Raw genomic sequence first — 15,291 nt, 5'->3', positions numbered from 1 at the left:
TCAGAACTTCCTTATCTCTTACCATCTAATTTTTTCCATTTCCATGTCATTATCTTATTTAGACCTTGAAGTAACCTACACACTATATTGTCTTCACTAGATTTTTGTTATAACAGTCCCTTTAACACTACTTCCAAAGTTATCCTAATTTTGTAACTTCCCACTCATATTCAATATTTTTTACCATTTTATTGCAACAGAATATAATTACAGCCCTTCAAGCGCTTTCTAAATTGATTTTTAACAAACAATATGCTTCATAGAAAAATATGAAAACATATACAAGGCTAAAAATTGAGGTAAATATGTTTTGGAGCAAAAATATTGAAGGATAGAGAGAGCAATATTGTTATGAATATAACCTATAATCATTTCGTAACCCAGTGTTATTGTAAACTGATCAAAGTTCCACAGTCAAGACTTCTCTGACTTCTTCTAGACTTCCCTTTCTTCTACAACCAACTCCAAATCTGGATAAAATACTCTACAGGCATTAAGCCTCAGAAGTTAAAAACTCTGATTCTCAAAAGAAGAGAGACACATGAGGTGAACTGCACATTTACCCTTGCTTTCTACCTGTGATCTCTTTCTAGATGGTGCTACAAGGATATAGAAATGAAGCAGAGCACAGAAGTCTTGCTAAGTTGAAGAGGCAGATGTTGGAAATGCTGCTGAGGTGTCTGGAATGTACTGGGTAAGGTACCAAAGAGGAGACAGCTGGACAGAGAGATGGACACAGAACTCTGATAGAGGTCCCTTTATGTACTTGGCTGAGAGCTGTGGAGAATATGCACAAAGAAGAAAAAATAAAACACACACACACCATTCTGGCAAGTCAAAAATAATTATCTCTCCTAAATATATGGATTTTCTTTTAGCATTATTGATACTGTGTTCACTTTTCTTCTTTCCTCTGTTTACTAGGAGTCTCATAGACAAATTTGTGGCTTATCAATTTGTGTAATTGATAAAGTAGTGTTACAGTAATTGATTTGTCCAAATAAACAAAATATGATATTCTTTAAGGAAGGCAACATTCAGATTCTCTACAGCACATCAACCACAGTGTCCAGAATATAATTTAAAACAAATATTATTAGAAGTATAAAGAAACAAGAGTATGTGGCCAGAAATGAAGGTGGCAGTTAATAAAAACAGACCTTCAGGATGACCTAGATGCTGGAATTAGCAGACAAAGACTTCACTGTAACTAGTAGTAATATGTTCAGTGATTTACATAAAAGATATAAATAATTAATATATAGAAAATCTCAATAGAGAAATAGGAAACAAACAAGAACCAAATGAAAATTTTAATACTAAAATTATAATATCTGACAATTTTAAAATGTTCTAAATGAATATAACAACAAACTTGAGACTAAAAAATAAAAGGTCAGAGTTCAAAGACAAACAAAAATAATTCCATGACAAGATCTGAGGAAAGAAAGGTTGAAAAACAAAGGAATACAGCTTCAGTAACCATAAGGCAATATCAGCCAGTTTACCGTTGCATGCTGGAGTCCAAGAAAGAAAATAGAGAGAGAATGGGAAAGAAAAATATATTCGAAGAAATAATATCCGAAATTTCTCTAATTTCAGGGCAAAATATCAACTTGTAGATAAATAAGCTTGGTGAACTCTAAGAAGGATAAATACAAAGAAAACCACACATACTGTATCTTAGTCCATTTTTGAAAATTAAGTATAAAGGAAAAGATACATCAAATATAGAAAAATATGAATATCATGACAGCAGACTTTTGATTGGTAGGAAAAATGGAGGCTAGAAGATAGTGGAGTGATATTGTCTATGTAATATCATTATGTGATGATATCTTTAAAGTGCTGGAACAAAAATACTAACAAAACAGTCAAAACCCCAAAATGTTGTATGTACTATAAATATCTCTCAAAGATGAGGATGAAAATTAAAATTTCCAGATAAACAAAAGATGAGAGAAGTAGTTACTAATGAATATACACTTCAAAATATGCTAAAGAAAGTATTTTAGACTGAAAGTTACTGATACCAGATAGAATTTCAGATCTGCAGGAAGAATGAAGACCACCAGAGTGGCAAATATGTGGGTAAATATGAAGGAATATATATTTTTTCTTCTCTTGATTTTTTCAAAGGTCAATTGACTAAAAAAAGGGTATTATTGTAAAGTTTGTAAACTTTGTAGAGGTAAATCATAACAACAACACAAAGAAGAGAATAGAGTAATTGGAACTACACTATTGTAAGTTTCATTTTATTTTGAAAATAACAGATTGTATATTTTCTGTGAACAACGTGATATTTTGAAAAATGTATACATTGGGGAATGGCTAAATCAAGCTAATTAAAATATACATTACCTCACATAGTTATAATTTTTGTGGTGAGAACATAAGACCTCCCTTAAAATTTTTTGAGATTACAATACATAATTTAAAAAATTGGAATACAAAACATAATACATTGTTCTTAACTATAGTCACCATGCTGTACAATAAATCTCTTGAACTTACTCCTTCTATCTTCCTGAAACTTTGTAACTTTTGACTAACATCTTCCAAACCTCCTCTCCCACCACCATCCAAATCCCTGTTAATCACCATTCTACTCTCTACCTCTATGAGTTCTACTTTTTTAGAATCAACATACATGTGAAATCATACAATATTTGTTTTTCTCTGTCTGGCTTATTTCACTTGACATAATGTCCTCCAGGTTCATCATTGCTGCCCCAAATGAGAGAATTTTCTTTTTCTTAGCTGAATAGTATTCCATTGTGTATGTATACCATATTTTCTTCATTCATCTGTTTATGGATATTTTAGGTTGATTCCATATGTTGGCTATTGTGAATAATGCTGCAACAAACATGGGAGTGCAGATATATCCACAACATGATTATTTTATTTCCTTTGGATAAATACCCATATGGGATTGCCGGATTATATGTTAGTTCTAATTTTGGTTTATTGAGGAACTTCCATATTGTTTTCCATAATGACTGTGTTAATTTATATTCTCACCAACAGTGTGCATGAATTCCCATTTCTTTGCATTTTCTCCAACATTTATCTTTTGTCTTTTAGATAATAGCTGTTCTACCTGGAGAAAGGTGATATTTCATTATGGTTTTAATTTCTATTTTCCTGACGATGAGCATTTTTTCCAAATACCTGCTGGACATTTGTGTATCCTCTTTTGAAAAATCTGTTCAGGACCTTTGCCCATTTTAAAATCAGATTGTTTTCTTGCTATTGAATTGAGTTTTTTCTATATTTTGCATATTAACCACTTATCATATGTACGGCTTGTATTTTCTCGCATTGTGTAGGCTGTCTTTTCACTCAGTTGATTGTTTCCTTTGCTGTGCAGAAGCTTTTTAGTTCAATGTAATTCCATTTGTCTATTTTTGCTTTTGTTGCCTGTGTTTTTGGGGTCATATCCAAAAAAATAATTGCCTAGACACATGTCATGGAGCTTTTCAGCTATGTTTTATTCTAATAGACTTACAGCTTTGACTCTTAAATGTAAGACATCCATTTTGAGTTGATTTTTGTATATGGTGTAAGATAAAGGTTTAATCTCAATCTTCTGCAGGTGCATTTCCAGTTTTTCCAACACTATTTATTGAAGCCACGGCCCTTTCTCCATTGTGTATTCTTTGCACTTTTGTTACAAGTCAGTTGGCTGTAAATCTGTGGATTTATTTTTAGGTTCTTTATTGTGTCCCTTTAGTTTATGTGTCCATTTTCATGCCAGTACTATGCTATTTTGGTTATATAGCTTTGTAGTGTATTTTGAAGCCAGGCCGTGTGATGCCTCTAGCTTTGTTATTTTTACTCAAATTTGCATTGGCTATTCAGGGTCTTTTGTGATTCCATATCAATTTTAGAATTTTTTTCTACTTCTGTGAAAATATCATAGATGTTTTGATAAGAATTGTATTGAATCTATAGATCACTTTGGCTAGTATCAATATTTTAACAATTTTGTGAGATTTTAAAATTTATATATGAAATACTTCTTAATTCTAGAAGGAAATGTAGAGTATCTTCATGATCTTGGGATGGGCAAATATTTCTTAGAGAAGACACAAAAAGCAATAATCTTAAAAAAGGAAAAATTAGACTATATCAAAATTAAAACTTTTGTTCATCAGAAGATATGAAAAATGTGTATAAGCTACAAACTTAGAGATAATAGTCTCAATACATATATTTCAGTGGTCCCTAACCTTTTTGGCACCAGGGACCGGTTTTGTGGAAGGTAATTTTTCCACAGATCTGGGCAGTGGGGGAATGGTTTTGGGATGATTTAAACATATTATATTTATTGGGCACTTTATTTCTATTATTATTATGTTGTAATGTATAATGAAATAATTATATAACTCACCATAATTTAGAATCTATAGGAGACCTGAGCTTTTCTTCCTGCAACTATCTGGGGGTGATGGGAGACTGACAGATCATCAGGCATTAGATTCTCATAAGGACCATTCAACCTAGATCCTTTGCATGTACAGTTCACAACAGGGTTCACGCTCCTATGAGAATCTAATGCTGCTGCTGATCTAACAGGAGGTGGAACTCAGGTAGTGATACGAGAGATAGGGAGCAGTTTTAAATACAGATGAACCTTTGCTCCTCCATGGCTCACCTCCTGCTGTGTGGCCGAGTTGCTAACAGGTCATGGACTGGTCTGTGGCCCAGTGTTTGGTGACCCCTGATATACTTGACCTGCCCCATAACTTGTATCCAAACTAATTGAACTACTCACACACTTTATACAAGTACATATACAAATGGCCAATATGCATAAGAAAGGGTATTTAAAATCATTATTCACCAAAAAAAAAAAAAAACCACACATGAAAATTTAAAGCTGTCACTTCATTATTAGAAGAGCTAAAATTAGAAACTGCCAAAATTACACAGAAACAGAAAACAGAATCAATTGTTATCTAGAGTGGGAAGGAGACAAAGTTACTCATTAATGGGTATGGGGTTTTCCTTTGGAATAATGAAAATACTCTGGCACTAGATAGCAGCGATAGTTATACAACATTGTGAATGTACTAAATGTCACGAATGGTAAATTTTATGCTATATGTATCTTACTATAATTATAATAAAATAATTGCCAATATCAAAAGTTGTCTTGGATGTGGAACAAGAGAATACTTATATGTTGGAGATGAAAGGGTAACATGTTATAATCATTATGAGAAAAATACTTTGGCAGTTACTTTTTTCCTGATGATTTTGATAGCCAAACTTAGAGCCTGTAATCCCAGCACTTTGGGAGGTCAAGGCGGGTCGATTGCTTGAGGCCAGGAGTTCGAGACCAGCCTGGCCAACATGGTGAAACCCCATCTTTACAAAAAATACAAAAATTAGCCAGACGTGGTAGCACGCGCCTGTAGTCCCAGCTACTTAGGAGGCTGAGGCAGGAGAATTGCTTGAACCCGGAAGGCAGAGGTTGCAGTGAGCTGAGATACTGCCACTACACTCCAGCCTGGATGACAGAGTGAGAGCCTGTCTCAAAAGAAAAAAATACAATAAAATAAAAAACTTAGAAACAACTCATATGTCCTTTGTCAGAGCAATGGGTAAATATCATTTTATATCACTGGTGTAATCATTTCCAACAATAGGAAAAATGAGTTTCCGACACATGCTACATACAATATATATGCATCTCAAAAACAACATTGGAGTGAAACAAATCAGATCAAATGTATACATACTGCATAATAGTATTTACATGAAATTAAAGTATAGGCAATATTATCTATGTTAGCATAAATTAGAGTATGTGGGGAGAGATTTACTTGCCACAAGTGAACCTGTTGAAATTATGGCACTTCTATTAAAAGTCAGTTGACTGCAAATCTTTACAGGAATATTGGTTACACAGTTGCATAGACATTCATCAAAATGCACAGGATTGTACTTTTAAGATTTCTACATTGTACATATATAAATGTTACTGCAATTAAAAGAAATGAGCATGTTGAATATAGACCCAGTTTTGTTTGTAGAAAACAAACAAATGTTTGTAACTCTACAAACATTACTATGTACATTTAAAAGAAACAGAAACAAAGAACTGTATGCCAAATGGTCAACACTGGTTTTCTCTAGGGGTAGATATATTTAGGATTTTCAAGTTCTATGTTCCAAAATTTGTGGTTTATATATTTTAAAATAATGTTATGAGCAGAAAATAAGCACCAATTAAAACATAGAAACATTACATCTAGTTATACCAAACAATGCTAAGTGTGCATAAAATAGGAATAAATGGATCGTTAAAAATGTATATGAAAAGACAATTGAAGTGAAAGATTTTGACTATTTTAGATCTCTTATCATTCTGATTGATCAAAGTGGAAAAATCAGATAAAAATTAAATTAACAATATTCTCCTACATAATAAGATAATTAATAGACATTACCTTTAGTGACCAAATGGTATTTGTGAAAATTTGTCATATAATAATATAAAAATAAGGTTAGATTAATGCATAAAATCAGAAATATCACAGAGTATTTTTCCTGACTGTTATGTATATTTAAAGTAATACGACAATATATCTATAAACAACAATCAAACAAAAACTCAAACAATTGAAGATAAATTTATAGTCTCCTAGTATCAAATTAGTGAGGAAGTAGGTCAGGAATACAGCAAATCACTATTCAGAAGCATACAATAAAAATACAATGTAAAAGACTTTAAGGAATATAATAAAAACATCACTTACAGGATGTCAAATGGTAAAACTCTTAATCATGTACATAAAAAGGGTTAACACTGTAGTGTATGAAGAGTACATTCACATTTATATGAACATAATATAAAGAGCAATAAAGAAATGGGATAATGATATAAAAAACACAAATAAGAAATCAATTCATTATAAAATAGTATACATTATTAATCAAATAAGCACAAGAAGAAGAAGCAATAATCAGGTATCATTTTACTTAAATAAATTGATCAATTTAAATATATATATTTGTGTACATTTGCATGTGTGTATACATATACATATATATGCAATGTTGATATTAGTATAAGGAAGTCACATTTGCATAACTGGTGATGATATAACTTGGTATATATATATTTGTATTCACTAACCTTATTCTTGGAAATGTATTTTAAAATACTAATTCCATTTATTTACAGCTATAGCCTTAAAGACTCTTGGTGAAGCTTTATTAATAATTGCAAAAATTGGAAGGAACCTAAGTGCTCTATAATAGAAGAATCATTAAGTTAATTAGGGCTTATCAGTTCAATGAATTTTGATGCAGACATGAGAAAAATAATTACACTCACTACTTGATAACAAATTATGCTTACTATGCTATATTGAACTCAAATACACAAAATATATTTTGTGTAAAATTTGGTTAGCATATTTTTAAATATTATATGGACATGAAGTTAGGATGAACAGAAAAAAGTGTCTGAGAGTATATATAAATTCTTAATAATACTGTCTTCGTGTTATGAAGACCTTTTACTTTTGATTTCGTATATTTCTTTATTGCTAGTTTTTAACCATAAGTAGGCATTGCTCCTGTAAAAAACTATACACATTTGCATAAATATGTATATATAGACATGCATATATATGGTTTGATTTACCATTTTTGGACTTTATGATAGTTTTTTTGGGGTGGGTTGTAACCCCATTGTACGTTAAAAAGCATCTGGATTTAAAATAGTTCAACTTGTGAATTTTCTACTTTATGATGGACTGATCAGGGTATTAAATGCATTTTGACATACAATATTTTTGAATTATGATGGATTTATCAAGATAACCCCAATTTAAAGAGCATAGGTAATACATATATATACATTTTAACCTACATATGTATATATATTTGTATATATGTATGTATATTAATTTTATTTTAATGTTTTAAGTACTAGATGCTGTGATCAGTATCATGGTTACAGAAACAGTTAAACTCTTTGCCTCCTAGAAGCTCTCAGTCTCCATGCAGGGGAGCAGGTGGCCTATAAACAGATTACTGTAAGGCAGTGTGAGAAAGTCAGAAAGCTCTGGGAACACACAGGGAACATGCAAAAATGCACAGAGTCACTGCATTAAAGAAATGATATTATGGTCAGTTTTTAACATGCCCTTTACATTGTTATACTATTATTTAATGATAAATATTTAATTAGTTATATTTGAATGTTGTTTGTTAACATAATAAATTCTATGCCCTCAACTTTTCCCAAGAATTTACAGTATCTGTTCACAGATTTCTGTTCAATCTTACTCTTTATTTTCTCCTACCCATTATCCTAGCCAACATGTCCTACTTAGTTATTTCAAAAATAGCATTTGTGAATTTCTTCCCCTTCAACTTTGTTTACATTATTGTTCTAAACAAGAGGTCTGTAAACAAAGTCCATGGGCCAAATTTGGCCCACTGCCTATTTTTGTAAATGAATTTTACAGTTTAATCAACTCATTCATTTATGTATGGCCTATGGCTGCTTTGAAAAAAAAAGCAAGACGAGGAGCTATGACAGAGATCATCTGACCCATAAGCCAGAAGTATAAGTATCTATCTGATCATTTACAGAAAAAGTTTGGCGTTCCCTGTCCTAGACTGTTGTCCAAGACTTTAATGTTCTCTTTACTTGTTGAAATATTACATGTCTTGCTTCCCCATAGGCTCAACATCATTTGCCATTAGAAAAATGAAAATTAAGACAACATTGAGATAGTAATACATATCTATCAGAATGGCTAAAATCTAAAAATACTGACAATATAAATATTTGTGAGGATTCAGAACTATTAGAACTCTCATTTATTGCTGGTGAAGATAAAAAATGGTATGACTATAGAAAATGGCTTGAAAGTTTCTTATAAAGCTAAACATAGTCTTACTGTACAGTTTCACAGGTATGCTCTTATATATTTACTTGATTGATTTGAAAATGTATGTTCACACAAACACCTTCCATTAATGTTTATAGTAACTTTATTCATAAGTGTCAACAACTGGATGCAACCAAGCTGTCCCACAATAATAGGTGAATAGATAAAACAACTCTGGTTATCTGTGTAATGGTGTACTATTCACCAATAAAAAGAAATGCACTATAAAGTCAAATAAAGACACAGATGAACCTTAAAGGCATATTGCTAGGGAAATAAGACAGTCTGGAAACACTGCATACTGTATGATTCCAATTTATATAACATTCTGGAATGACAAAACTTGAGAGCGTAAACCTATTATTGGTTGCCAGGCATTCGGGGGCAGTGGTTAGAATAGGTGAAACACAAAGGTATTTTTAGGGTGGTAAAAGTGCTCTGTATGACAATCTAATGGTCAGTACGGGACATTAAGCATCTTTAAAACTTACAGAACTTTACTGTACAAAGCGTTAACTTTAAGTATGCCAATGCTATTGCTTTTGGTGTTTTAGACATGAAGTCCTTGCCCATGCCTATGTCCTGAATGGTAATGCCTAGGTTTTCTTCTAGGGTTTTTATGGTTTTAGGTCTAACGTTTAAGTCTTTAATCCATCTTGAATTAATTTTTGTATAAGGTGTAAGGAAGGGATCCAGTTTCAGCTTTCTACATATGGCTAGCCAGTTTTCCCAGCACCAGACAAATGGGATCTAATTAAACTAAAGAGCTTCTGCACAGCAAAAGAAACTACCATCACAGTGAACAGGCAGCCTACAAAATGGGAGAAAATTTTCGCAACCTACTCATCTGACAAAGGGCTAATATCCAGAATCTACAATGAACTCAAATTTACAAGAAAAAAACAAACAACCCCATCAAAAAGTGGGCAAAGGACATGAACAGACACTTCTCAAAAGAAGACATTTATGCAGCCAGAAAACACATGAAAAAATGCTCACCATCACTGGCTATCAGAGAAATGCAAATCAAAACCACAATGAGATACCATCTCACACCAGTTAGAATGGCAATCATTAAAAAGTCAGGAAACAACAGGTGCTGGAGAGGATGTGGAGAAATAGGAACACTTTTTACAATGTTGGTGGGACTGTAAACTAGTTCAACCATTGTGGAAGTCAGTGTGGTGATTCCTCAGGGATCTAGAACTAGAAATACCATTTGACCCAGCCATCCCATTACTAGGTATATACCCAAAGGAATATAAATCATGCTGCTATAAAGACACATGCACACGTATGTTTATTGAGGCACTATACACAATAGCAAAGACTTGGAACCAACCCAAATGTCCAACAATGATAGACTGGATTAAGAAAATGTGGCACATATGCACCATGGAATACTATGCAGCCAGAAAAAATGATGAGTTCATGTCTTTTGTAGGGACATGGATGAAATTGGAAATCATCATTCTCAGTAAACTATCGCAAGAACAGAAAACCAAACACCGCATATTCTCACTCATAGGTGGGAATTGAACAATGAGAACACATGGACACAGGAAGGGGAACATCACACTCTGGGGACTGTTATGGGGTGGGGGGAGGCGGGAGGGATAGCTTTAGGAGATATACCTAATGCTAAATGACGAGTTAATGGGTGCAGCACACCAGCATGGTACATGTATACATATGTAACTAACCTGCACATTGTGCACATGTACCCTAAAACTGAAAGTATAATAATAATAAAATTAAAAAAAAGTATTCCAATGCTTTAAAAATCATTTAGGGTTGAGGGAATTCCAGGATAATTATTAAATGGAATAAAAGAACATGACTATATTACAAATATGTAAAACAACCTCACCAAATGGAGTGGCAGAATAAAGCACTGATATAAATAACTTTAGATAAAAGGGGAGAGTATTAGACTGAAGGCAAAATAAAGTATACATAAAAATTGCACTCTAGGCTGCGTGTGGTGCCTCATGCCTGTAATCCCAGCACTTTGGAAGGCCAAGGTAGGAGGATCATTTGAGATCAGAAGTTCAAGACCAGCCTAGACAACATGGTGAAATACAAAAATTAGCCAGGCATGATAACACTTGCCTGTAATCCCAGCTACTTGGGAGGCTGAGGCAGAATTGTTTGAATCCCGGAGGTGGAGGTTGCAGTGACCCAAGATCATGCCACTGCACTCCAGCCTGGGTAACAGAGCAAGACTCTGTCTCAAAAAATAAAAATAAAAATAAAAATAATTGCACTCTGGTTGATAACATTATTTTCCATGGCATAGGCATTAACAATTCTAAAACCACCATATATGTATAGAGAAATTGAACAATAAAGAAAGTGGAAGAAGATGGTAGGAGTCTGATATGGTTTGGATTTATGTCCCCACCCAATTATCATGTTGAATTGCAATCCCCACGTGTCACTGGAGAGACTCCACGTGTCACGGTGATTGGATCATGAGGGTGGATTTCTGTGATAGTGAGTGAGTTCTCATGCGATCCAATAGTTTAAAAGTGGCACTTCCTCCCTCTCTCTCTGTCTCCTGCCACCACGAGAAAATTGTTCCTTCTTCCCCTTTGCCTTCTGCCATAATTATAAGTTTCCTGAGGCTTCCCAGCCATGTGGAACTGTGAGTCAATTAAAACTCTTTCCTTCATAAATTGCCCAGTCTCAGGTAGTTCTTTATAGCAGTGTGAAAATGAACTAATACAGAGTCATATTTCTAATTACTGGAGCAGTAGATTATAAATACACAAGGGTAAAAAGGTAGCATGATCCATATGATACTTGATTAGAGTTGGAGGCATCATTATTAACTCATCATTAGCTTAATATGGATAAGGTAGTTAAATATAAAATATTTATAGATATGTTTGTATGCATAGTTTAATACACACATGTCTCTTTGCTTTATCGGCTGAAAGGTTCTAAAGACAATGATACTGTAATAGCAACAAATTTACCTACCACCCAGACTTTGGACTTCAGTAAAAGGAGCAAGGGCCTTTTAGAGAAATGGCTGATTTTTGAACTGGAGCAAAAAGTATACATGCAGATGCTGGAGGATTTTGTAATTCTAGAAAGGAAGAACATGCTCAAAAAATAAAAAGAAACTCTATATTATGAGGGCATGTCAAAGGGATATAGAAGTCACCTGAATGAGTTCCCAAGTACCAAGCTGGAAAACTTGAAATACAAAGTAACTAAGTAGTATTGGATCATAACCCAATGCATAAAATAAATATTCATGTGTCTATAATTATAAAAATGATTCAGTAAGGAATAAATGGGGGAAAATAGATAAATACTTCCAAATAATTTATGTAGTTATTCTGCTCTTAAGGAAGTAGAATATATATTTCCTGCTCCTTAACTGTGGATATAGTGACTTTCTTGTAGAGAGTACAGTAGAGAAAGGGGGGAAACAAAGAGTAAATTTACAGTGGAGAAACCTGAAAAATATTACCTCAATCCAGGTAATCAAGATTATGACAGTAGGCATAATACTGGTTCAACAATGTGCATGTCCTGGTCCCTGGAACATGTGAATATGTTTGTTACAGGGCAAGACAGAATTAAGGTGGAAGAAAGAATTGAGATTGTTAATCAGTTGACCTTCATATAGGCATAGTATCTTACATTACTCAGGTGGGACCAATGAAATCACAAAGATCCTTAAAGATGAAAGAAAGAAACACAAGAGGAAAGTCAGGAGATGTGACAATGGAAAAGCCAGAGAGATGCAACACTGTTGACCTCGATGGTGGGTGAAAGATACCAGGAGTCAAGGGAAGAGGGCAACATCCTGAAGCTGGAAAAGAAAAGAAATGGATGCTATTTGTAAGGGAAATGGCTGCGCTTTAGTCAGGAGTAGGCCAAGGCAGCCTTCCCGCACAGCATGACTCAGCAGGTTTGGAGTGCAGACGCACAACTCTGCACTATCTGTAACAACGCCATGTGAGGCTCATTAGGTGACCACTCACGTGAGCTTGTGCTTGGCTCAGAGCCACTATTGTCTGCAAAGGATATAATTACCCTGCTGATGCTGTACATATGTTTCTCGCCCAGAGAGACAATAAAGCCATGTTGAAACTGCCTATGATTCTTCAAGTGTTTTTCCAGCTTCCTGCCCACTGACTCCCCTTGGACCTCAGTTTGGGATAGAACCTGAAAATATTCTAGAGCCTCTGAAAGAGAGGACAGCTCTGCTGACATTTTGATTTTAGTGAGATTCATGTTGGACTTGTAACCTCTAGAAATGTAAGATTTTGTTGTTGTTGTTTGAACTACTAAATTTGTGATAACTTGTTATATCAGTAATAGAAAATAAATACAGCTAATCAACAGTGGGAATCCATATTGATATATGTTTCCTTGACATTTTATGATGAGAATGTCCCCTTACTTCCATGGTCTTCCCCCAAAAAACACATACTCCAGTCAAATCATGAGGAATACATCAGGCAAATCCTAATTGAGGAACATTATATGAGCAACCTGACTGTTAATCCTAAAACCTCTCAAAGTCATCAAAAGCAAAGAGTCTGAAGGCTGTTTAAGGGGTTTGGGGATAAATGACTATGTATGTGCTGTGGTTTGAATGTCCCCACCAAACTTGTGTCAAAATTTAATTGCCTTTGTAATAGTACTAAGAGGTGGTGATTTTAAGAGCTGATTAGATCATAAGCATTCTGCCCTCATTAGTGGATTAATGCCATCATCACAAAAGTGAGTCAGTTATCAGGGAGTGAACTACTGATAAAAGAATAAGTTTAGTCCTATTTCTCTGTCTAGTGTAATTACTTCTGCCTTTTGCCTTTCTTCCATGGTATGACCCTCACAAGATTCCAGTGCCAGGCTGTTGGAATTCCTAGCATACAGAACTGTGAAAGATAAATTTCCTTTCTTTACAAATTATTCAGTCTGTAGTGTCTTGTTCTAGAAGCAGAAAACAGACTAAGATAGAATGTGATAGAATGTAATGTAATGTAATGTAATGTAATGTAATGTAATGTAATGTAATGTAATGTGTTATCCTGGATGAAATCCTGAAACACAAAATTACGGTAAAACTGAAGAGATTTGAATAAACTATGGACTTTAGTTAATAACAATATATCAATATTAGTTCATTAATTGTGACAAATGTACCATACTAATGTAAATTGCTAATAATTGTGAAAACTGGGTATGTGGTATACAAAATTACTGTTTTTGTAATAATTTGTAAATACGAAATTTGTAAAACAACAAAAAAATGTATTTTATTATTTATTTTAGATGTAGAGGTTATGTGTGCTTGTTTGTCACATAGGTATATTGCATCACAGTGGGGATTGGGTTTCTAGTGTCCCCATCACTCAAATATTGAATATTGTACCCAACAGGCAATTTTCCAACCCTCACTTCCTCCTACTCTCTTGCCTTTTGGAGTCCTCAGTTTCTATTATCTGCATCTTGAAGTCCATGTGTACTCATTGTTTAGCTCCCACTTACAAATGAGAACATGTGGTATTAGATTTGATTGATGTCTGCCTCTGAGTTAGTCCACTTAGGATAATGGCCTCCAGCTCCATACATGTTGCTGCAAAAAATATGATTTCATTCATTTTTATGACTGCATAGTATTCCATGGTGTATTTGAACATTTCCTTTATCCAATCAACCATTAGTTGACACTTAGATTGGTTCATGTGTTTGCTATTGTGCATAGTGCTGGGATAATCATTCAAGGGCAGGAATGATTTTTTATATAACAATTTATTTTCCGTTGAGTAGATACCCAGTGGTGGGATTGCTGGGTCAATTGGTAGTTCTATTTTTAGTTCTTTTAAATATCTCCATACTGTTTTCTATAGAGGTTGAAATAACTAATTTGCATTCCCACCAACAGTGTATAAGTATTCTCTTGTCTCCACATCCATGCTAACGTCTGTCGTTTTTTCATTTTTATTTATTTATTTTAGATACGAGGTCTTGCTCTGTGCCCAGGCTGGAGTACAGTAGTGTGATCATAGCTCACTGCAGCCTGGAACTTCTGAGCTCAAGTGATCCTTCCTTCTCCTGCACCAGACTTCCAAGTAGCTGGGACTACAGGCACATGCCACCAAGCCTGGCTAGTTTTTTTTTTTTTTTTTCTTTTCTTTTTTTACTTTTCATAGAAGCAGGGTCTCCTTCTGTTGACCAGGCTGGTCTTGAACTCCTGGCCTCATGAGAGTCTCCTGCCTTGGTCTCCCAATTCTTTTAACTTTTTAAATAAAAGCCATTCTGACTGGTGTATGATGACATCTCAATGTGGTTTTAATTTGCATGCTGATAATTGGTGATGTTGAGCATTAAAAAATATATT

This window comes from Pan paniscus, chromosome 10 (assembly GCF_029289425.2).
Source record: "Pan paniscus chromosome 10, NHGRI_mPanPan1-v2.0_pri, whole genome shotgun sequence".
In the NCBI taxonomy this organism is placed as follows: domain Eukaryota; kingdom Metazoa; phylum Chordata; class Mammalia; order Primates; family Hominidae; genus Pan; species Pan paniscus.
The sequence above is the reverse complement of the archived record's forward strand: the minus strand, read 5'-3'. Positions refer to the sequence as shown.